This window comes from Pseudopodoces humilis, chromosome 5 (assembly GCF_049639895.1).
Source record: "Pseudopodoces humilis isolate 2021_Gansu_Grassland_sample_001 chromosome 5, ASM4963989v1, whole genome shotgun sequence".
Lineage (NCBI taxonomy): Eukaryota > Metazoa > Chordata > Aves > Passeriformes > Paridae > Pseudopodoces > Pseudopodoces humilis.
In genome coordinates this window covers 42,328,062-42,353,173 of record NC_142204.1, presented here as the reverse complement: position 1 = coordinate 42,353,173, position 25,112 = coordinate 42,328,062, and the positions used below count along the sequence as shown (strand labels likewise).

Here is a 25,112-nt window from a genome sequence, read left to right as displayed (position 1 = left end):
ATTATTTGTGCAATTCATTACAGAACTGTAACTCCATGTATCTGTAAGGGGCCAGCTTAGTTTGCATGATAGTGTTTACAATGTAAGTGGCTTCAAAGCAAAACAGCTGATCATTTTGAATAGGCAGAGGGGTGGCTGGAGATTATGGTATTTATTTTATTACAGCTTGAAATAATTTTGGTAGTGAAGAAAACCTGATTTTATTTCTACGATGGAGATGTAGAATAGCCTAAATACAAACTGTGGTCTTCATGGAAGGTCTTTATGGATGGTGGAAAACCAAATTCATGCATTTTAAAGATAGGAAAACTCTGTGGATTGTGCAGTGATACACTGATTTGAACAGGTATTTTACATGTAAAGGGGGAGACTTTGTAATATTACAAAAGGCATCAGCAAGAAAAGCCTAGAGTGTAGTTTAATATTGTGGCTCTGCAGCTGCAGTAAGGAGTGAAGGAATTATTTTTCAGCAATTTTCATTGTAAATAAATGCATTGTTAATAGTATATTTTAAAAGTTTCCTTACAGCTCTTTAATTTAATTTCATTTGTTATTTCTCTGTAGTGTATATTATATTTAAGCTCACTCAACTCTTGCTATGGCAGAATTTTTATTCTAGAATCCAGGTTTTATCAAGACAGGAGATCTTTGGGCAGCCTAAATTTATGGACAGGCAAGTTAAGGGAGAGAAAAAAACATTTCTTGAATCACAAGCTGGTGTTTTCTAAAAATGTTTTTCTTTCATTAGTCTTCTTTCTTGGATGTGGTTCACTACATCATACTTTTTTTTCTTGATCATTTTTTTTTCCTGGAACTCAGTGCTTTTATTTTTTTTTAATTTTAGAAAAAAAGTCCCCTCAGTTTCCTTTGTTTATTAAGTAAATGATCTTGTCCTCTTTTTGCAAGAGGGAGGTGCCTTTATTTCCAGTGAATATGGTTATTGGACCCATTTTATTTCAATGAAAGAGGCTATGACTTACCTGATTTTATTTCCTATCGCAGAATCACATGATGCTTTTGAACAGTTGCATTTTTCTTGAGAAGTTTGCTTTAGCAAGGATGGTGTCTGAATATAATTCTCAATTAAATGGTATCCCTTAACACCATTTGCCAGAATTTAAGCTGTCAGTTTTCTTGTGTGAGAATCAAGAGGGAGATTCTTGGGCCATGCAAATAATCTGTGTTGTTACATTAATTTCATGTTTCAAGGTTTGTATAATTGCAAAAATGTGATTATCTTTTGAGTTTTATTGAAATGGTTAGGTCACAGCTATAAATCATTTATAGAAAATGTTACCAGTTTCTGTGTCTGTTTGTGTAATAAATATATGGCATAATGTTTGCTCAGCACCAGGGAGGAGGTTAGATGGGAAAATGTGATGTCATTGACCAACTGTTTTATGTGTCAAATGAATACGAGGAACTGGCTGAGTCCCACATACGCATCTCAATCCAGACCTGCATTCCTTGACTTGCATGTATTTGTGATCTGTTGCGCCAGCTTCTCTAATTTTATTGTGAATTTTGGAACATTTGAAGAAAAGTCTGCGGTATTCAAACAAAAGTAATTTGACTACAGGAGTAAGGAGACAATATTCTGTGACTTAAGGAGTAGAAGATGTTGGACAAACTGACTGCAGAGCTCTATTTGGCTTTACAATCTATCCAATATTTCTTTTTATTTCCCAGTCTTATTATCAAAAAGTCTTGTTAAACTCTTATTGAAGAGCAAAGGCTTATCTAACTAGGTCACAGTGGCTGATGAACTAGAGTCACAGTCTTTATTACTCTGTTTTTATCTTTTCAATCTTAAGATTTAATTCATAGTCTTTTTTGAGGGGAGACGGGGGGTGGTGGTGGTGAGAAGGAAGATTCATCATCATCAGCTCCTTTTGTAGATCTTAGTTTTGGTTTATGTGTGTTCTTGAAGTAGTTCCTTTATCTGTACATTTTCAAGGTCAAGCTTCCAGTTCCATACTAATTTTATATTTTTGGGAAACAGTGCTTTTATGTCTTAAAACACTTATATGAAGGGTTTGATACAAATGAAGAGGTTTCCATGAAGAGCTGATAAAAATGAATAAACATTTCCAAAAAGGATATGAACATGACTAGGCCACTTTAAAAGGTTTACAGAAGTGAAGGAGGAAAATAATGGAAAAGAATTGAGCCTTATAACAATATACTCTTTTCCTTTGTACTTGTAAGACTTAAGATCTTAAGAAATGGAACTGATATTATTTCATAAAGACAGGGAGCACTAGAGGACAAACTTAAACCCCGTTTGTTTTTTGTTTTTTTTCGATTGAATGCTGATGTATTTTCTTTCAACTTGGTGTCATGATCATTGAATGTTAGCTATTGAATGTATTTCAGTTCCACCCAACAAGAAAACAGTGCTTTGAAAAATAGTGTAAATCATCTAAAATTGGCTACAAACTTTAGACTTTAGGAAACTTGTACTCTTAAGTTGCCTGTCTACAAACAACAGGACGCCCAAAAATTGTAGAAATTTGAATATTTGGGAATAGGTGGATTTGACATTATTTTCATATGGTCACTATGAAAGATAATGACAGTATGAAACTCTGCAAAAACCAGTCAAAGCATAAAACTGTACAGATGTTGCCCAAATACACAAGATTGTTTAAAAAGTGTTTTTTTTTTTCAGCATGAATATTTATCTCCCCCAAAAGAGCACTTTCCAGTTGTTTTGACAGCAAGGTTGGTAGTTATTTCACTTTTGTCTTTCTTAAGGTTTTCCTGTGGAAGACTCATGTGTAGGTGATGATCAATGTTCACAAAGCATGTTGCGCAGAAGATGACTCAGAATGACTGTATTTCATAATGTTTCTTATTTATATATTTTAAATCTTCCCAATATCTTTATTTATATCTTTAAATCATCTTCCCATAGCTGCAAGCAGACTCCTGCTGCAGCTTCAGGCATGACCATTGTGTAGTGCCCTTCCATCATGTGGCCCCAGGATTAGCAAACTTGGCAATGCTCCCAAGTTTGGCACCTAGGGGTAGCACATAGAACAAAGGGTTGTAATGGTGTTCAAAATGTGCTGGGCATCAAAAAACTTCAGAATTTTTGTCACTGCAGTGGTGGTAAGGAAAGTGCAATGAGGTATGTTGCCTCTTCCATATGGTCTACAGTTTTAATCAAAATTAGTAAAATCAGTCACAAAACAGCAGTACATCATCCCAAAAGATAGGATTTTTTTTTTCCCTATAGAAATAGGTTAATTAAGGTTTTAACATTCATACTTGCCACTCAGCACTTCAGCACCCCTGGAGTCTATGGTGCAAACAAAAAAGAGACAAAAAAAAAATGAAATCTCAATTTGTATGTTGTGTGAGTTTTAACCTCATCGTGTCACCTTCAGAGCTTTACTTTTCAGTTTGTGTGCTCTGAAATCAAGAAATACTGAGAACAAGTATTTATTTTAAAGTACTAAAAACATGTGAAGAAAAAAACCAAAAATAAATCCCCATTTTTGTGCTGACAAAAATGACGAAAGCATATATGCAAAATGTGTATTTGATTTTTTTTTAACATAGCTAGTTCCCACTGCAGTGTATTTGATTAGTATTTCAGACAGAGAAATGAGCATATACTAACTTCCAGCATATGCTTTTGTAATTAATTTTATTGAAGTTGTTTCTTAAGCCATTAGAAACTAGGTTCTATGTGGTATTCTTTTCAGAATTCTGGGATAACAATATAAATACTTGGTGGCGAAGATGAGAAGTTTTGATATGATGCAAGACTGCGTTCAAACTACCGGCTTTAACAATTTGGCTTCTGAGAGACATAACTGCTTTTCTGTGCTGACCTTATTGAGAGATGGAAATTGGAACCTAAAAATATGGGGTATTTCAACAATTACCTCTGCTATTGAATTAAGATGCCATAGGAGTTGTCATTATTAGATTGAACTCCTATAGTTTGCATTTTTGATATGGCCCTCAGGACAGGTTCTCAAAAGAAGCCAAGAAAAGAACAACTTAATGATGCAAATAAACTCCCCTTGGTAATGTAAGTGTCTGATTTCTTAACAATTGGAATTTTATGTGCTAAATTCCTTGATAATTCAGCCTTTGCTGAGTGTATTTTCCACTGAACAGATATTTTCTGGAATTTAATTGCTTTTGCATGCTCTGCCAAGGATGGATTTGGGTCTGAATTAGGATAGTGGACCCTGTGTTCTCAGCAGTGCCTCCTGCTGATGGTAGAAATGAAAGTTGTTGAGATATATACTGTAAACTGGAGCTGAAAATGGTTTCAAAGACAGAAGAAAGTGTGCCTAGGACAAAAATTCAAGCGGGCTGAGCAAGGGGGTTGCATCTGGGAGCAGGTGGAGAGAGCTGAATAGACTATGGAAGGAAATCGCTACTGGAAGCTGAAGGCGGCAAGGGCCTATCATCCTATTACCACCCCCTTTTTAGAATGTACAACTTTATAGTAATTTGTACATAGTGCTAAACTAAAGGATTCCTTTCTGCCCTGAGGAATTTGTAAGATCTCTACTCATTTTATCACATAGAGATCCTAACTCCTTATCTTCCATTAGGCAGCCTCTTTCTCTTCTTCTCACCATCACTACAAAAGGCGAATCAGGGGACTCAATAGCACATGATTAGAAATCACAACAACATATTTGAGCAAGGAACAAAGAAAGCTTTTGTATTTTTTGACCTCTGGGTTGTATGTATATAAAAAAAAAATAGGTAGAAAAGAATATGCCATAATAGCTTGTATTTACAGAGCATGAGGTATGCTTTATATTTGTGAAGAATAGGAAAAAAAGAGAACCTGCTTTCTTTTTCTTGTGCAGATATAATTATGTTGGCTAGAGGCATAAGGTGGGGTTTTCTGTCATGTTTTAATTATGAAGTTATTCAAAAAATAGTATAAAATATGTAGATATGGTGGAAATAGGGGTGCATTATTTCAATTTAGTTTATTACCTCATTCATACATACCAACATTAGAACGTTATGAGTGCCTTGCATGACCTGTGGTCTGTTTCAGTTTTAGCTCCATGAAAATAATGAAAGTGGTTTTTAAGCTGATTAATATAAGGGCCATGCTTACATGAGGTAGAGAAATCCAGGAAGGGCAATTTTAGGTGACACCTAAAGGCACTGTGGTGATTTCTTTCAGTCAATTAATATGTCAGTGTTGCTTGATTGGCATTTCCTCTCTTTCTGTGACTCCAGGTCCACACTTGAGCTCCCTTTCTGTTATCCCCCAGGTTATAGGGGATTACTCATGGTTTACACCCAGTAGTGGCTGAAGAGACTCTTTGACCACTTCTTAAGACCCCATTATTTAGTCATTTTGATTGCTTGCTTTGACTTGCCTGGTTAGGTTAAATGGAAATTATTTCTCCTAATGATTACCAAAATGATGTCTCTATTTCCAAATACAGGCTTTAATATGTCCATCTTCTCTGCCATTCCCATCTTTATTTTGGTGAGAACTTTGTCCTTCTCCCCATTTATTAGAATGAAAACTAAGATACGTTAGCAAGTTAATGTTTCACTCTGCTCACCCTACTAGCATACTGGGTTTTCCACTTGAAACTGTGAGTGGCAGTTGTCACTTGTAGGATGCCTTTCATATGATACAGAGGATGCTTCTCCATATCTACCAGTATTGATGTTTTACCATGCTGTTTTTATATTTAGAGTTACAAATGTTTACTTTCTTTATTGCTATTGTTTTTAATTCTGTCTTTCAAGTGTAGGGTACAAAAAAAATGTAGCCTTTGAAAAATGACACATTAGGAGGTAAAAACAGGGTAGATGGGAGAACACATTAACCTGAGGAAATACTGTTTTGAGGAGTTTCACAGAGGCAGATATCTTCAGCCTAGCAGAAGTGGAATAACATGTCAGTGTCATGTATTCAGTCAGAGCTAGTTTTAGTTGTCTTCTGATTTTAATTTTTTTTTTTTGAGAAAGGAATAGAGAAAATATTGGCCTTTGCTTTTATGTTCTCTTTATTCTAATTGTAGGCCATAGGAAGGTTTTTGTTGTTGATGAATGGTATCATAATAGGATACAAAACCTGTCCTTCCCACAATTAAAATAGATTCTTCTTTTGAGTGTAATAGCACAGACAGGTGTTAATGAAACAAGATGTTGTTGCTTAATTGGATAATGAGCTTGCAGTTCTGGACACACTTCAGCATTGCTGAAATATTGTGTATGTAAAATGGTGACTTTAATGTATTGTTCTCAATGAAAATGTATTGTTCTCAATGAAATGAGGCCGTGATTTTTTTTTTTCTTGAAAGTATTTCCTGAAACATTAGCAAAGCTATGTAGTTGTCATATCCAAACTTACTTTTGAATTATTATACTTAAATTGATAGTTCAGTTGCACTTAATTATATGTTTTATTAAGTACCAGGACATGTTTTTAACTTTAGTAAAGTAGTTACAAATTTCTTCTTCATTTTTTTTTTCTTGTCCCCCATTTATTAGTTTTATCCCAAATGTATAAATAAAATAAATTTTTAACGCAGGACTATATTCTTGTTACACCTAAATTAGCTACCTAAATTAGGCTCTCTAATTTCTGTGTTAGTGGATCTTGGGTAAGTAGGTTGTTATCTCTTAATAACTGAAGCTTAAATCCTACTTTTAAATCTACTAATGAACATGTACTGGATGAAAACGGAAGTTATAACTGTATGTTGTACACCCTTTTTTATAAGTACTTTGAACAGCAGTTGTAGCTGTTTTATATGCAGAGAATCTTGCATTCTGGTGTAGTCTGAAGGAAGCATTTACTTCTCAATATGGCAGCTAAATTTACATAAGTGAGTAGACAGTTTTCCTATAGTAATAATTGTATGTATATATACAAATACATAATGTGATGTGAAAATAGGAAGAAATATGCAACATGGTGCATACTAGGAGGTGAAGTGGGGAAATGAAGAAAGCCCTGGAAGGGTGCAATTATACTGCTTTGATGTTTTGGTAAATTCTAGTGTTGCAATATGTTATTTACAGCCTGTAGTAAGCAGCCATAAATACCATATATATACATGTGTATGTGTTTTCCACATGATCCTTTTGACCTCTTTGGAGCAGTTCTATGACCAGGTGCATAGAAGGAGTAGTGGTGGGTGCTGGGTGATATTGGCAGTACAGGAGTGTGAGGAGATGCAGAATTTGGACCAGCTACGAAAACAACAGAATCAAATGCCCGGGGGAGAAATTTCAGTGCCTGTACTTTGACTTGGCAAGTGATGTCAGAACTGAATGGATGAATCTTTAGTTGGCAATTAATACAAAGTTTAGCTCCTCATTCTAGAATGGAGGACTTCTGTAATCAAGGAAGTTTTTAGTGATCCAGCCAAAGCAGAGCAGGTTCTGTTTTCCTGTGCCAAGAGGCTAAGGCTGTTTGCTTCATAGCTGTTTGCACTGCTCCAAAGGGGATTTTGAACTGTTTGGTCAATCCCTGCTGCTTTCATTAACTTGATGTGTTTGTTTCTGTTACCTCATTGAGAAGGGAATGGTTAGTGTTTGTGTTCCTAAAAGTTTGGACCTGATTTATTTAACCAAATCCCACTGAGCACAGAACATTTATATTTGGTTGAACTCATGCTCCCAGGCGCATTTTATTCTGCTTCTGTGATTTTGATAGAGGGAATCCCTATTTGTTTCTTTGTTTGGTAGAACTGCTTATCTGGGCCCTGCTGAGGATAGAAGTGGGCTGCCTACTTTGTACTGCAAACAAGAACCATAAGAGACTCTTGTCCTAAAGAGAGAAAAGCATATCCAAGATGGTTTCTAATTTTTTTTCTTATCTTTCAGAGAACTGATAATATGCAGAGGGTGTTGCAGTGATTCCTTAAGCAGGAGTAGAAAGGTTGGTGACAGCAGTGAAAAGACACAAAGTCTTGAAGATATAGGAAGAAGGAAGGGTACATGATAGTTAATATCAGCTACTGGGCTTTAATTCTTGGCAGTCCAGCAACTCACTGCTCTGCTTTTGAGGAAAGCCATGGCAGTATGAGCTACCCAAAAATCCCACTGTGCCTCAAAGTGGAGGTTGTCAAAGCACTGTCTTTAATTTCCATCCTAAATGCAACAGCACAAAAAGACTAAATGGAGCAGTTCTGCTGTGGACATTGGGCTGGCCTTTGGGAGGTGGTTTGTGTTACAACTAAGGTTACCATCTTAAAATAACCTGCTGCTGTAGAGCTACAGTGAGACTGTACAGTCATCTGCAAATTTCACCTGTGGCAGCGAAAAATGTATTTATCTCAAATAGACCTACTCAGGACTAACTGATTAGTCCAGAGTGCAGAAAAAGAAAAGAAAAGTGAGCTGTAAGGGGAAGGTGCTCTCTTGTTGCAGTTCTCAGACATGCTAGAAGTTGCATAAAATGTTTCTGTCTTCTGAGGACCCTCAGTTGGCAGGATTTCTGTGGAGTTTTACCTGTAAAAAAACCTGCTTTAGCTTTGTAGATGCTACAGTCAAGAGCTGATCCTGCAGGGATGAAAACTTCTGCCAGCATAGCTGCCCTTCAAGGCAAAGTAGAAATACACTATACTACACTCTTTAATCAGTTTGGGTTGCACCTTCTTGTCTTTAAACAAAATTCCTTTGTCAATTGCTGAATCTTTTTATCACTATGCTTGTCTGTTAAAATAGTATATACCCAAGTACAATTGTAATTTTCCCACTATAGCATATACCTACATTTATTGCTTACTTGTTTTAAATGCCACTCTTAATCATGGTCCAAATCCAGATGGAAATCTGAGTGAACCTTCAACAAATATAGTACATTTTTAGCAAGTTATATATCTGTACATAAATCATAAACTTTCAAGCTCAAGAACATCTTGTGTTTTCTTATAGGTGAGAAACAAGTATTTTTTGCTTAACATCATAATTGTGCAAAGATTGCTAAGTTAGAAGTAAGAGGTGCAAGCTTTCAAAAGATGTATACCATTAAAAATTAATTGCTAGTAAAATTATTGCTAGTAAAAGTAATAGTAATATTGCATTCAAGCTCATTATCCTTTTCACTTGTATTTTGCAGTGTCCTCACAGCATCTTCTCCCCTCTGAAAAACACCCTTTAATTTCTAGTACTGTCTCAAGCACACACTCAGTTCCACTGAATTAGGCTTGAATACTTTATCTGATCTGACAAGAAAAAGATATTATACTCTAAAAAGAATACTTGCCCACAAATAAGTTTTAAAAGACAAAGAAATGGATTTTGTATAAGCATCTAAAGTGATCTGAGCAACAGAGGAAAATTACCATTGTGTATTAATGACTTGAATATATTTGGTCTTCATGACCTACTGCAGTGTTTTAAAAAAGTAAGAATGTTAGTGGCTAAGTTCATACTTCTTTTTTTAAGGCAGAAAGTGATATTCAAATAATCACAGCTAAACTCTGCCCTGACGGTGTAGCCTTAAAAGTTACTTCTTAAGTATTTAATCCTTTTATTTTGCATATGATTATCTATGCATTTATACAGATGCATTTAAATACAAGATAGTGAGTGCAACTGAAGGAAAATCAAGGAACCAGAGGAAACCTAAAATACCAGTTTTGTGAAGAAGCTGTAAGTTATTTGTGGAGTAGCTTTTCCTTACCTTGGACTTTGTATGCTGGCATGTTTTTGAGTTACTAGAGCAAGGAGGGGTGAGACAGCTGGGTGAAGCTGGGGGATTAGGGAGGAAGAGTGGAGGGAGGGCAGTGGGCAATCTGTGGAGCAGTCTGAAGCAGTGTCTGCAGGTGGAGAGGGCTGGCAGACTAAGGGGCTGGTGAGGGAGCGCTCTCATTACAGAACCATTGCAATGAGCGTTAATGTCCTGGTTGGTGAGAAGGAAACCACTGATATTTCCCTTTAATCTCTGTGTTTGTGACTTGTGCACAGGGGGTTTTTAACCCATCAGTGTGTCTGGCTCATTCTAAAGGGTGGTGTACCAGAGGTAAGAGTTACTGCCACGTTGACAGATGAGAAAATCCATTTCACATTGCTCAGCTACAGCAGGTCTTGTCCTGCTCTTCTCCATTCATGGTTCCTGATGGTATTCTCCATTCACTCCTTAATATCCTTTGAGTCTACCCAGAGATAAAGAATGCTTACACAGAAATAGGCAAGAAGCAACCCAAAAGCTGGGATGTTGGGCAATGTGATGTGCAACATACCTTTCAGATTTGTATTTCCTTCATACCTAACACACTCAAACTTGTGTACTGGCACACCCTATGGCATGTCTAATTACTCAAGCTCTTGTGTATCTGCAGTTATCTAAGCCAACAAAACTTCAGGCTGCATTACAAAACTTTTCAAATAATTCACAGAAAGCAGTTTTTAAATTAGCATTTTTTTTTCATTATTTTTTTTTCCTCTGCAAAGGGATCTGCTATGGAATTCTTGGGCTTGTTCAAAAAGATTTGGCAGTATCTTGAACAGTTACTATTTTTTTGAGTTTTGAGCAGTCCCTGATGCATACTTGGTATCTTCATCATAACAGACTGCCCTAGCTATTTTGTTGCCTGAATCAAATATATTCTGCTGCCTCTATTTCACATTTGGAAGAAATTGTATTTACTGCCAGGTACTTTTATAGAACTATAGAATGACACATATTTAGATATTATGAAATACAGTCTCACAAAATTTCACAAAAATATGAGACAAAGTATGTATGCATTATAAAAATGGATGTCTTGTTAGCAATTTAATCAGTGCAGTCACAAATTGGCTCTAAAAATGATGCCTCCAATTCTGCGGATCTGGGCAAGTGTCCAGCCTTTACATAAGGACAGTAAGCTGTCCTCTGTGTTGTTCTGTAAGGCATTGAACATTGTTTCAAGTTTTAATTGAGTGGTTTATCCAGTGACTTAATTGAGTAAATTGTCAATTAAAATTGCACATATGCAATTTGTCACTATTTTATTTGACTTGGCAGTGGTATTCTTTCTTATGTTTTTTTGTATAAGACTTGACTTCAAGATTTACTTTAAAAAAAAATAGTTGTATGTGGTACGCAAAGCACAAGATGGTTTGTCTGCAACTTCCATAAATTTTCTGTTATGAATCCATGGCAACCACAAAAATGTTTGTGATGCAACAGAATTGCACATTTTACAAACACAGAGACAAAATATAGGTATTGCAGCACATGCTTTTCAGAGATGCAATACTCAGCTAAGCTGGACATATTTTTCTCAACAGTACAGAAAAGATTGCAGAATTTCAGATTTCAACATCCTGCTGTTCAGCTGTGGATCAGTTCCGGAGAAGATGGAAAGAACATTTTTAGAATCTAAAGCATACACTTTTTACTTTCTTATTTTGTAAGAGCTGAATAAACCAACAGGATAACCCTTGTCCTACCTATGCCAAAACACTTAAGATTTAAAAACACTGAACTGGAAGAAGGGACTGGGTCATTATTTTCAGTGCATTGCAATACCAAGAAACTCTATTACAACTTCATACGTAGGGCTGGATTCATCCAAACACAGACTTCAGTTACATATGCATCTATAATTGAACGACTTTTCCAGATGTACTTTAAATAATGGAGAGATATAGGCACTTGTAGGCCACATAACATTTCCTTATAGCTTACATGTCTAAAACAGGTCAGGGAGAGACGTCCCAGAGCTTTGTTTCTGCCCACTGATTATAAGTAAAACCTACATATCCAGATCACATGCAGATGTCAGCACTCTTAATGTCAAAATAATGTTGTGAAGGATTGCTCTCTTAAATGAGAATAAGTCAAATTATGTGTAAGTCAAAGAATATCTTGCAGATCTGTATCATAAGTTTAAATCTTCTCTAAAATGTGTAAATCTAGTGTATATACTAGTAGGAGAAAAGAAGGTTATCACCCAGTACCTTAGGTCTTGCAGGGAGTTATAAAAAACAAAGTAAAAATTCTCACCAAAAGAAAACCAATTGTGACCAAATATCCATTATTAGAACAAGCCGCTGTATAGCTTTATGTATTATTGTCACTCCTAACACAGGCCATTCTTTCAAGAAGGCTTGGATTGAGACAGAAGGAAAAATGGTGCTGCAGTATTAAAGGTAGCACTTGGCCATATGCAGCAAAGATTATTTCTATTACTAGAAAGTAGTGAGGCAGATGTTAGTTAGTGTGTAGAATACCTGAGCTGAAGTTCACATCAGCAGCAAGACAAAATGCGCTTAATGATGAGTTTACTTCAATTTTAAGTTTCAGTTTAATCTTATGATCCCAAAAGAAATTCTCCTTTGGTGTCTGGCTCTCTTCCAGGGAAGAATAGTTATATTTAATATATGTCCATATGTGAAGGGACAGCAAGGTGCAATAACTGAACCAACCCTAGGCACCCTTCTCAGAGAAGCTCTCCAGTAGCTGGATTCATATTATATGTAAAACTCCACTGCCATTACTATTCACAAAATACACTGCTAGATACAGTTTCATATGCTGAGTTGAGTAATAGCCCTCTTGGAATTGATGTGGTTTTATATAGACAATGGTCCAAGACTGTATTAACTTCTGTTTTTGTCAAGTACAAGCTGAGGGTGGACTGCAGGCCAGCTGTCTGACACTGGCATGCCCATGCCAATTAGAAGTACACTTTAGTGTTAGTTCTGGCCTGCTACCTCATGTTCAGTTCCCTGATTTTAAAAAGCTCAGGCACAGGATAAACACAGACTTTAGTCCTCGTTGCTCTCAGAAGTCATGGTCAAAAGGTGGCTGTGGCCCCCCACCAAGATGCCAAGTTGGTGATGTGCTGTGCTTGCTCGTGTGGACTTTGTGGTCAGCAGCCCTGGAGACCAGCAGTGGTACCTGCTGTTAATCCTTCTTTCTGTGTCTGTTTCTCATGGGTAGAGAAATCTTGGGGCCAGTGGTGATTTTCTCTTCCCCTGCCTGGGGTGGGAAGGGGATCCTTCCTGTGGAAGGAAGAGCCTGCCACCGAAGGGCACAGTGGGGGAGAGCAGCTTTGCTGACACAAGTGAGAAGCTGTACCCAGGACTAAACACAAGTTGTCAAAATGTAACAGAAGGTGTCCAGCAGTAACAATGCCTCCCTTCCTACTTCAATTATAGGAAATGTGGTATTGTTGTCACTGCAGGGTCTTTGTCAGAGTTCAGCAACCCATGTTTACTTCCTCTGTTGTCCTCTTCTTGTGTGCTTGTGTCAGCAAACATGTTCCCTTCCTGCTGTGCCCTCAGTGCTGAACAACTCTTGCAAGTATCCTCCTCACAGTTTGGCATTAGAGGCTCACCTATCACTGCCATGTATTATCTCCAGTACATTTCATTCTTCCTGAAAGAACTGTTTCAGATTCAAATTAAAGTTTTAGACAATACAGAGATCAATTAAATGATAATACTTTCTCATGATTAGGCTGGTCTTTTTCTTTAAGCAAGTCTCCTATTGAGTTAGCTTTCAGTAATTCTAGACCTCATTTCACTTTTCATGTGAGATTGCCACACATCCTAGAAATGCAGATGATCATTAACATAATTATTTTCAGATAAATTAAGAAATTTATTTTGAGAATTTCTTTCTTGCCTATGAACATTCAAAGTGGTGGACAGTGAAAGTAACAGCAGTTTGCCCATAAAATCTTTCCCAGAGACTGCCAAATATTCAAACAAAGCACTTCTAAGAGCTTTGAGGCTTTAATATCAGTTGCTTAGTGAATATCTAGGACAAGAGAAAGCTTATTTTTTTTTCAGCCTGAGTCATCACAATATTTTTCTGTTTCTTTTGGCCAGGCAGCTTCATCCTTTCCAGCATTTTTTGGGTCAAGGCAAGTATGGTGCGTGAGACTGATAAAAAATAACAGTTGTGAGGACATGCACACCTTGTTGCCTGGTTTTCCAGCAAAATAGTTAAGAACACTTTTGCATTTAAAAAAAAAAAGGCTTTTGATCTGAACTTTGAAAAGCGTTTTGCTCAGAGTTTTTGAGTGAAGGTATGATCTGGCCTTAAGTGCAGCCTACCTTCTTATGTATTTATTTATTCTTTCATCAGTTCTGCAGATGATTCCATTTTCTTTCCTATACAAAAATAGTGAGGTTTTTTTTAAATTTAAGAAATAATGGAAAATAATTTTTGGAGCTGTACAGCAAATTCTGCATTATCTCCAGCAAAACACAGCTTTTAAATATTGTCATTGCTAACATTGCTTATTAATACAAAGTTTCTAATTAGTCTATAAAGCCTTATGCAGTATTTTATACTTTCACTGTTAATTGAGCAGTCTAAAAACATCTAAGTTAATTGCACACTTACTGTTAATTGCTGGACAATTTCATCCAAATGAGAAATAATTGGACTTTTGCAACATGATAGTTCCATTAAGTGCCTCTAATTTTCCTTTTAAGCTTTTACTGATGATCTTTAGAGCATTTTTATTACACTTTTTATTCTTTGAACAAAATAATATTAATGTTGATCTTAACTTAGTGTATGTTATAAAAGGCAGTTTTCCAACCAGCTTCACCATATATGCTGAACATTAGACACAAACCGTGTTCAGGTTTCTTCAGATATTAGCACTCATTTTAAAGACTATATATAGCATCTAAATAGAATTTTGAAACAGAAAGAGGCTGTTAAGGAAAAATCCTGCATGTCAGACAAAGAAGCTGTGAAGGAAATCCTAAACAGATGATGGAATGTTAATAAACTAAGGATGTCTTTCTGTGGGATTGTGTTCTGAATGTTGAGCTTCACCATAGCCTCTTGCGCCTCAGTAATTTGAGATGCTTTTTGGTTTGGCAATTGGTCACACAAAATAAACTGTCCAAACATCATGTGTGATAATCAGCCAATCAGGTCTCCAAAGAGTCTTTAAATGTTCAAACTGAACAAAGGCTCTGTATCTCTCAAGTTCCGATTATTGTCTTGGACAGCAGCTCTCTGCCAGGTAATGTGCTGTTTTGCTATTTCCTTTTAGCTTTATTTAGTAGCAATAGGTAGTTTCAGATTACTGTGGTAATCCATGCAAAACTAATTTGCTAATTAAATGCAAGACAAGTCAGTGCACCAGCACAAGTTGCACAATATTTGCTGTTGGCTTTTTAATGATTATCTAACAGGTATTGACGAAACAGTGTGAAGCACTTCAAAGGAGTGATATTCTTATACTCTCTCTAGTCCTGAAAAGTTATAACAAGGTTTAACCACTGAATGGTGACAATTCCCAGTCTAACCAAACTCTATGGATTTCATGGACATATTTTGTTCATATAGATTGCCAAAATTTCTGAGAAAATAAAGACTTCAAAGATAAGTCTTCCAAAGAGAAACTTAAAAGAAGGGGAAGCATCACTGTAGCTCAGGTCACACAGGAAGACTAATTTATCAATGCAACCTCAATTTTACTTACAAGACAAGTCTTCATGATAAACATCTTATTTTCATAAGGATTTGGGAGGGAAACAATAACATAATCCCCCTGCATGAAACCAAGTGTTGGAATGACGGTTATTCATCTCCTCACTGAGCACTTACACAGACAGTTCTTTTGCAACACCAGAGATTTTTATAATAAAGATTGAGGGGTTGCTTTAAAGCAAACAATATGGGGGTGTATTTACTGACATGAGTAACTCTGTTTCAGTCTTTTGCAGTGTCAGAACTCAGTGTCCTATGCCTCATTTCAGATATAGGAACTTAAAAATTATTAGATTCCTTAGAATGAAGTGCAAAAGTAATTTCCAATTAGTTTTTTTTTTTTTTTCATTATAACAACCACTCTACAATCTCCTGGCAACCTAAACAGTTTTGCAAATAGTCCATGAGCAGTTTTAGAATGGTTGATTATACATAATTTTGAAGAAAAATTGCTGATTTTATTTCATGGAGATAACCTGGTGATTTTTGGGGCTGTTTTTGTCATCCTTGTTATCAAAGCTTAAAGGTCTAAATCTTTGTTTACTGATCTCAAAACTGAGTTTAAAGTTGTCTTTGTTTTCACCAGAGTAAGCTGGTGGCTTAGAGGCCAGAATTTTGGCTGTCATCTTTACAACTCTTCTGACGTCAGAAGCACTGTAGGGGCTTATCACACACTAGGGCTGTGGACTTAAGTGGGTCAAATTCTAAAAAAGAAAAAAGAAAAATGGGGTTCTCAGACATTTTTTATACCTTTATTTTTTTTTCATTTGTGTTTGCTTATAATATGATTCTTAATAATTCTACGTGAAATATTATTTATAAATTGTTTCTTAAAATAAAATCGTTGGAAGATTGAAAATGAAGTAATATTTTGTTTTTCACCAGTGGCTGCGACTTCAGTGTATATTCTCAAAGTCCCACTCTCATGTAGTACTGATGTACTGTAGCACTCCAACACTAAAAATATTGCCTTGACTGTTAGCAAAACCAGGAGATAACAGAAAGGTATTCTGACAGGTAATAGTAGAGAGGTCCCCAAGTCCTTACGAAAAGGAATCATGCTTGAACAAATGATTTTTCATGATGCTATATGCAACCTTAGTGAAGTTTCAATATTAAGAAAATTCCTTTTACCTTGTCTCCTAAAAACCTGGGGTTTTGTGAGATTTTCACACAAAATTTATTTACTAGTACAACTCCCTATCCACTTAAACAGCTACAAGAAGGAAAGAAATTGCGTGGGGGAGAAAAATCCAAATCAGCCTGACTCTTCTCCCCAGAGTCCCAGAGAAAAGGAAGCATCGTGCTTGATCAGTGTAACAGAGGAAAGCAGGAGAAGAGTGAAAGATGTGTGTGCAGTGTAGTTACAGACATTATAAAACAATCACTGCCTGATGTTTAAACATTGCTTTATGGTGTTTCCACCGAGATATTCCATTACTATGTGATGATAATGAATCATGGTTATACTTCACCGAGAGCTCTTGGCATGACTGCATATTTTCTGAGTTTTTTTTCTTCCTGTGGACTGTACATACAAACAAGAGAGAGAAATTATTTGAAGAACATAACCAGAATAGAAGCTGTGAAATTACAATGATGCTTAGAAATGGACAAATTTTTCAACACAGTTTTATTTTGTTTTGTCAATATTATTTTCTTCAAGCTAGAATTGCAGCTTTAAGTATGTGGAGAATGTGAAAGAATTATTTTCAAAATGTCTCTGGGCAGGGCAGCGCATATGTGTTGACAAAAGTGTGTGTGTGGGGGGGAGTTTAATACATTTTTTTTCCTTTTCTGTAGACATAGCTTGTCTACAGCAACTAATTTGAGAAAGAATATTTTCAGTTAAGGAAAGGGATTGAAACAAGAGAAGTGCTTCTTTACTGGTAAGGATCTCAACATGTATACAGCATCTAAGTTCAGCTGAAAATATTTGTTCCAGATCTAACTCCTACATGCTCAGGGGGTAAGTATTAAGAGTGGGGAGAAGTGCCATCTGGTGATTCACAACAGTACAAAACTGATGGAATCAACTTCTAGGAGATGACAAATGGAAGTGGTCATCAACCTCAGATAAAATTGCCATCTGTGATGTTTGGTTCTAAAGATCCTTAAAACTGACAAAACACTCCACTATCTCCATCTTCAGATATGCATTTAAATTTTTATTCTTTCATTATACTGCAGCAAATTAATATTATATGTTTAGCAACAGTAGATCATAACTAATGCATTATGGTATGATGTCTGCTGATACAAAAGCTCTATATACTATATGCACCAATTATATGAATTATGGAAATTATGCATGTATACTTATATTTGTCCTTTCACCTTAGATTTTGAACTCTGATACATGATTTGTCATTTACATTAATATTTTAGCTCATGGGTGTAAAACAGCAGCAGTAATATCTGTGTGAAGAAATGAGAGAAAATAATAGGTTAGGATAATTCTAACTCTTAATAATAATTTTAAAATATTTGACAGTTGATAAGTTGGTAGTGCTCTGTAGGTCTCAAATTTAAGAGCAGAGAGATCATAAAAAGGAATAGGGTTGGTTCTAAGGTTGCAGAAAAAGAGAAAACATTAAATTAGCAGTATTTCATTCAGCAAGTTCAGCTTCTTTTTCTGAGTAGAACTATATTATATTAATCTTCTGGTTTGTGGTGAGGACAAAATAGTGGCTTAAAGAGTGAGGTAAACTCAATCCTAGCTTGCTGCACTTGGTTAAGGTTCATAATTTTAAACATTTAGACTGAATATTAATTTTATTTGCGTGAGTCCTCAGAGTGTCCAGGTGGTTTTTTTTTTTGTAGAGCATGTTATGCAAAGTTATGGGTCTTTTTCATCAAAACTCTCTTTAAAGCTCATCAGAGTGAAATATATTGCTGTGGGGTCAAACAAGAATACGTTCAAGTACTGAAATGCTGTAAGTGTTCACAAGAATTGCTTCCTTAGTTTGAATACTGAAATACTTGTTGATAATGAGGAGGAAACTGTAAAACATTGATTCTTGTTCTTAGGCAGACATTCTTTGAAGCCGTGAGGCATTTCAAAATGTCAGACTGTGTATGTATTTCTGTGAACTAATATTTCAGTTTAAAAGAAAGGAATTACATAATACAGAAATGGTATTTAATGAATATTAGACCATTTCAGATTTTCTAATTTGTAATATGTGTGCTTAAAAATAATTTATTACGGAATTGTGTTTGTACATCACTGTTAATATGTTATAATTTTTACTTGAAATCCTTTTGAAAAAGGAAAAGGAAAAAATTATCCTATTGAACACTTATGCATATGTATAGAATTATACAGGCATTGTTGGCATAGAAATTCTAATCATCTGTGAAGCATGAGCTCAAGGTGTCTTGTTGTACCCTCTTTGTATCGCTCTGTGTATGCAGTGCCACTGTTGATAATGCAAAAAAGCAATACTTCTCAGCCAAATCCTATTTTGTAATCCCCTTTAACCTGCTTTTCTATTAGTTTATATTAGTGTCTTGTAACTTAACCCCTGGTGTGAATCTAGCACTACAATTGAAGACTGACTTTTATGGTATAGATAACCTTATCCACAACAGTATCTCTTTTTAGGAGATGAGGAGATGAGATGATAATTCTTTACATCGACACACAATGACTAGTTGGGTCAGGGTGAGTTTGCACAGTGGAATGAGCTCCCTACAGTTGTTTCCAGACACCTTGATAATGAGAAGTGGCATGAATGTTTCCTTTATTAATTTCTTTCCACTCAGAAGGTCAGAATGAACTGGTATCTTAATTTCTTTTTCTCTAAGTTTTCAAATGAGTTTAACTTTTTTGTTTTCAAGTTATATTTAATTTAAAATATCAAAGAACAAAATTAAATTCTTGGTGTCTATACAAAGCTAAGAGAATGAATAAAAGATAAATCAATTACCTTGTAAATTGCAATAACAACAGTCTAATTTTAATGCAGCTTAACTATTTTAGAAGGCAATTGGTGGTCAAAGCTAATGTTACCATAAAGCTGAATGAGCAAAAGCAATAATCCTTGGGGTGTCTGCAACTGATGATGACCTTTTTACATCTATCATTATTAGAGAATTAAATAATTTTCTTCTTCAAGGGCAAAAAGTTTTAAACTGTCAACAGTTATATGAAGTTCTGCTCATAAAACCTTTCACCTTAAACAAAAAGACAGAAGAACTGACTACTTAACTCTCAACGCCAACACCAGTTTTGAACTGTAAATGACTGAACTGTTTAAGGAGTTGATAGACAATATAAGAAGTTAGTTGAACTCTAGAGCTTGACTGTGGCTTAAAGCCAGGCCTCCTTAGGAAGTCCAGTGCTGCATTAGAATTAGAATTCCTTCTGGCCAACATGTGCTGCAACAGGAACTCAACCAACCTGTGAGATGGAACAGCATATTGCCATCTGTTGCTGGCCAGCTGTCCTGTACATACCCCTCCTTTTTATGAGATCAGCCTGACAGCAGTAGTTATGCTCTTGAGCCATCATGCAGCTGAGCTGCAAACATGAATCACAAGGGGTAGGTGCACTTCACAGTCGCTTTCCTGTCTAAAATTTAGTCCTTGGGCATGTTGGGCTTTCTAGCTTTGACCCAGAAAAATATTTAGTGTGTGTTTGTGTCACTGAATCATTTAGGAGTCTTTTCCTAGAGAGAAGAAAAAAGGCCTTGTTAGGACTTGATAATGAGATTGTTTATTGAGGTTTGTTATGGGGAATATTGTTGAAAGAAATCAGTGCTTTCTTGGTAACCACTCATTTACAATGCTTGGTAATTAACCAACTGTTTAATATTTCTTAAAATATACCACAGCCTTGTGTCAAGAGATATCACTGTGTCTAAGGACATACTCCCACATTTGCAAATAATAATTATTCTCCCTTTTTTCAAAATGGTTAATTTTGCAATATAATCAGGAAATGCTCTGACAGTGACTGCAAAAGGGCAATTCACAGTCACTTCTGAAATCTAGACCTGTGGGAGCAGGATAAAATACCAAGAAAACACCCCTTTAGTGTTTATTTTGGGAGAAAGGGATGTTGATGTGGCTTTTAGGATTATTTGAGGAACTGGATTTCTAAGGAAAGGGTAGTAGCTTTTTGTTTGGTTCCCTCCCACTCCCCACTTAGGTTTTAGGCAAGGTTCAAAGTTTATTTAGGGAAGTATAATGAAATACAATTCAATCTTTGTAGTTTTGCCTAAAAACTTGCATAATTTTAGAATTTGCCTTATCATTTATTTGAATACCTCATAATCCTTGTATTGTGAGAAATAGCATATAGTTGTCACCTACCGTCCTTCTCACCATATTGTGTTTTTACTGTGTCACAGACATAGAGCAACAAGAATATGTGATTGATGCCATTACATCATCTTTAGATTGAGTGTGAGGAGCCTTTTCTTCATGTATTTCACTTTATTCGGGTATCTATTTGTGGTGCTTGTATCAAACATTAATTCATTTTTCCACCCTTCCTCACTGCTGTCAGATTCATTAAAGCTGAAGCGCTTTCCCTGGCTGGCCGCAAACGCCAGGCATTTGTGAAAGAAGAGTATGATAGAAATGGATATTGCAGAAAAATCCACTACTCAGTAGATAACATAGCGGTTTGTCGTGTGTTTGCTTCACAGCCTGTGCTTCCTTGGGAAGGCAGAGATGGAGACATGCTGGCGCAGCCTGGGTGCCCAGGTTTGTGGTAGAAGGGATGCCCCTGGCAGGCTATGCACTGCATCCAGCACTTCTAGAACTTAGGAGGTAACTCGTGTCTCTGCTCCTGGCTAGTCCTTGCCAGAAGGCACCTGAATTTGGGCACCAGAAAAAGAGGAAGTTAATCTAAACTGAAAATAGCAGGTTCGTACAACTTCAGCCCGAGATCATTGTAACTTCATCTGAGTGCCTGATGGTGGTGTGCAGCTCAAGCAGTATGTGATGAGAGTGCATTAGGTCAAGAGAAGGAGGAAGAAAAGAAAAACTAGGACAGCTGATCTGGGAAAGAAAGACTTTATGAGCCCCTTAGGACTGGCTCTTTTGCACAAAGGGAATGATGGCAGATGTGGAGTCAGGTGAGTCTTTAAACATGCAGTTGAAAGGCAAAAGAACTGAGGAGGTAACCGGTATGAATTATGTGATATGTATCATGAAGAAGACTCCATGAGAAGCAGACAAAAATCCCTTCCTACTGGTGTTCTCTGGATTAGGACAAAGGGATGAGACTAGAAGATAAAAAATCAGCTGTTTTGAGGCATGGTTTAACTTGGCTAAGTTAAGCTACTTCATTGCAGAAATCCTTAAGCTGCAGGAGGGAAAGCCATCACCCTTCTCCCTATTACTAAAACTATCTAAAAGTCAACTTGAAAAAAATTATTTTTTCAGGACAAAATTACACCTTGTGCCAATCAGAAGGATAAGCATAGTATAAGGAAGAAGCAATTTTTCATTTCATGCACTTTCATGTCCACCAAACAGGCACTTTAAAATATTGAGTAGAGAAATAAAAATGGAAAAGAGAGACAAAATCCCACCTGATGGAATTGGGAATCTTTAAAGAGGATGTTAATCAGACATGGCATTACAGACACTTTAAATCAGTGATCACAAATAAATAATTGCTGTAGTAAAATAGGGATATAGTAAAACAACCATTTTGGGCTGTCTGGGCTTTTGGGTGTCTTCTACTGTATGTTAAGTGTCTTTCTTTCTTTTCCTCTTTCTTTCTTCCTTTCTTTCTTACTTTTACTTTTCAGAGAGTAGGAATTGAATTTTAGCATCACTGCAATACATAAAATTATTGATATGTCCTCAATTTTAAATTGAGGTAAATTACTCATTTTAATAAGAGTAATTTTTAGCATGTAAATAAGAGAACTGGTGAACAGTGATGTAATTCTGCAGACAAGAAATTTTTGCTTTACCAATGAATGCTTTTCACGTATTAATAGGAAACTAGTTTGTATCAATCAGTATGAAACACACTATTAGAAAAAACATTAATTTTTTTTGTTTAATATTTTATCTCTGACTTATGAGGAAGACTTTGTATAATGTATGAAAATATTAAAGTTAATTACAGTCTATAAAAAAAAGTGTTGTGAGATGCATTGCATCCTTCACATTGTTTTCTGTCCCTCAGTAAGTATTTCATTTGTTCAAAATGAGCCCATGATGTTAATTTTTGAGTTGGCAAGAATGATATAGATCAAGAGTATGTACTAACATCTGGCCACATAGTACAACTGAATTAGTCATGTGATAGCACTAAGAGAAGAAAATGGCATGCAAATATACATAATTTTAGGCCCAAGTGCCCAGTTTTCTCATATAAAGCTGATTAAACAAACTGACAAAGCAGAAACATCTTATATATGGGAAAATACCATTAGTTCCAAAATAAAAGTTACTGTAATTTAAGCAGTTGGTGCAAACTGGGGGAAATAGTGCTGCTAGCCCTGTGTGCGATCAAATGAGTTGTAAAGCTTATGATTTGGCAGGTACTGTAGTTTTGAAATAGAACATTTGAAGAGAAATTACAGAAGCAAGTCCTTCACAAAGAGAAGCATTATACATACCACAGTGAAACAGAACAATCACAGAAATGCAACTTTATTAAGTTATTGCACCTATATCTGATGAGAAATCAAATCACTTCTAAAACCTGGAGTAGCAGTTAATGTCTATTCTTGGGGAATATTTAATTTCTAGCAGGTTGCTAAAGGGCAATTTAGACTTAAGTTTGCAGGAAAGTAGGTATGCATTAATTTCCTTATCATACATGGAAAATGTAGGTTTTAGCTACATAAAAAGTCCTCATCCTTCTTTCCCTGCTACCCATAATATTTAAGAAGTTGAAAATATTTTTTCTTGTAAATAACATCCTTGTCCTTATGTCTGTATCCTGATGGCCATGTGTAATGGGGCATCAGAGAAAAAAACGTTGCTAATGAATCTGAGTTAAACTAATGAGTTAGATCTTCGTTTGTGAGATATCTCATTGTGGTTTCTCAAAATGGTAGGCAAGAGAGAGGTGTTTTTTTGCACGAAGGCTTACTTCCACTATTTTCTCATTTCGTATGAGGACAGTGTCTGAACTTGCTTTGAAAGCACTGCTTGTTTATTTTTTCATGGCGAGTACTATAATTTCTGAAGAATGTTTGACTGTATAATGAACTAGAAAGAGGATTTTTCTTAACCTGTAGCTTGATTTAGAAGTGCCTAGGTACTGGCATTTAGCCACTTGTTAATCTTTCCTTTTGTTGTACAGTATGAACAGTACAAATGTGATTCTGCCTGCTCAGAACTGAAAAGGTATGCACAACATTAGAAGTGCAACATTTCTATAGACAGTATTTCTGGGAGGAGATGTCAGAAAGAAGTTTTGACAGCATTACAAGTTATAAAAGTTATTTGCATTACATTAATATTGCCACAAATCTACATGTTCTTACATCAGCACATCTCCTCAAAAGTATTTTTTACTTACTTTAATCTTTTTATCTCCTGTTCTTTATTGATTTATTTTCACCTTGATTTCTCTTCTATCAAATTTCCACATCTCTGTATTAAAAATCAGAAATGCCTTACCTGTTTAAACAGGTATTAGGTTAAAATTTGTCATGGAAATCTCAGAGGCATATATAACTTTTTCAGTTTTTGATCATCCTAACATATTTATGAATAGAGAACCAACTGTTTTTCTTTCCTATGCCCTGTTAGTGAGGATGAAGTCCATTAAGGATAATGGACTGATGCTATAATGATATATAAGCCTGAAGCTTGCTTTACAAATTTCTTATTTCAGCATTTAACATGATGTGCATACCTGTATTGCTAATAAAAATAATTTCATTGCAGAATTATTGTAATCTACAGAATAACAAGAAGGCGTGAAAGTAATTAGAGGAATATCAGTAGGCCAAGCTTCAGGGAAGCAATTATTTACTGTGACTTTCCTTTCAACTTTTGTCACGTGTGGCTTTCACAAGGTTTCTTTTATTGCCCTGTGCAGTTGCCATAATAACATCATGTCTGTTGTTGGAAACCTCAGGCTGTATTTGTCACAGGCATACCATGCAAGTAGGAAAATTGTACTTAAGCAATGCTGCAGTACAGCATGCCATGGTTCATTTGTCTGGATTCAGGCAACTGAGGGTGGTTCAGCAAGTTTCCTGTTAGCACAAAATTTACTTCTGTGTCATTTTTGATGGAGTATTAATTACTCTTGTCAGGTAGCAGCAAACAGTTTTGTAGCTTAAGTCCTGCAACAGGTTTTGGAGGATGTAGTGTTATTGCTGAGCTTATGTAGAACAGAACTAAAATAAGTTTGGTTTTGGGTTGCTTTTATACCTTTTAACATAATTTTCAATATTTCTCACTGTGCTTTATTTGCCTTGTTTCTCATGTTTCATAAAATACTACAGGGCAATGTGTGACATGCTTAAATTGGTTTTGGTACATATAAACCAATGTGTTGGATATTAAAAACCATGATCCTATTCTTCATTTGCACTGTCAAGATGAAGTTTCACATATATTCTTAAAATGAAAATTTCAGTTTTGAAATTGGAAAGTGAAATGAGCATCATTGCTACTTAATGATTTCTGATTTAAGAGATAATTTTTAAATACTTGGTCAGTGTCTTGCATACATGGAATCATGTTTCTATTGCCTTACATC

The 25,112-nt window shown here is 35.8% G+C and overlaps 1 protein-coding gene across 2 annotated transcripts in view; it reads left to right on the top strand.

Annotated features, from left to right (window-relative positions):
• Positions 1-25,112, top strand: part of SLC16A7 (solute carrier family 16 member 7) — a 79,592-nt gene that overhangs the window by 1,950 nt on the left and 52,530 nt on the right. Inside the window, exon 1 of one of the 2 annotated variants that reach the window (XM_088054783.1) lies at positions 14,927-14,945. The exons of the other annotated variant lie outside the window; for it this stretch is intronic. The gene's annotated coding sequence lies outside the window, so the exon portion shown is untranslated. Of the gene's footprint in view, positions 1-14,926; positions 14,946-25,112 lie in introns of those variants that run through there. 2 annotated transcript variants of the gene reach the window in all.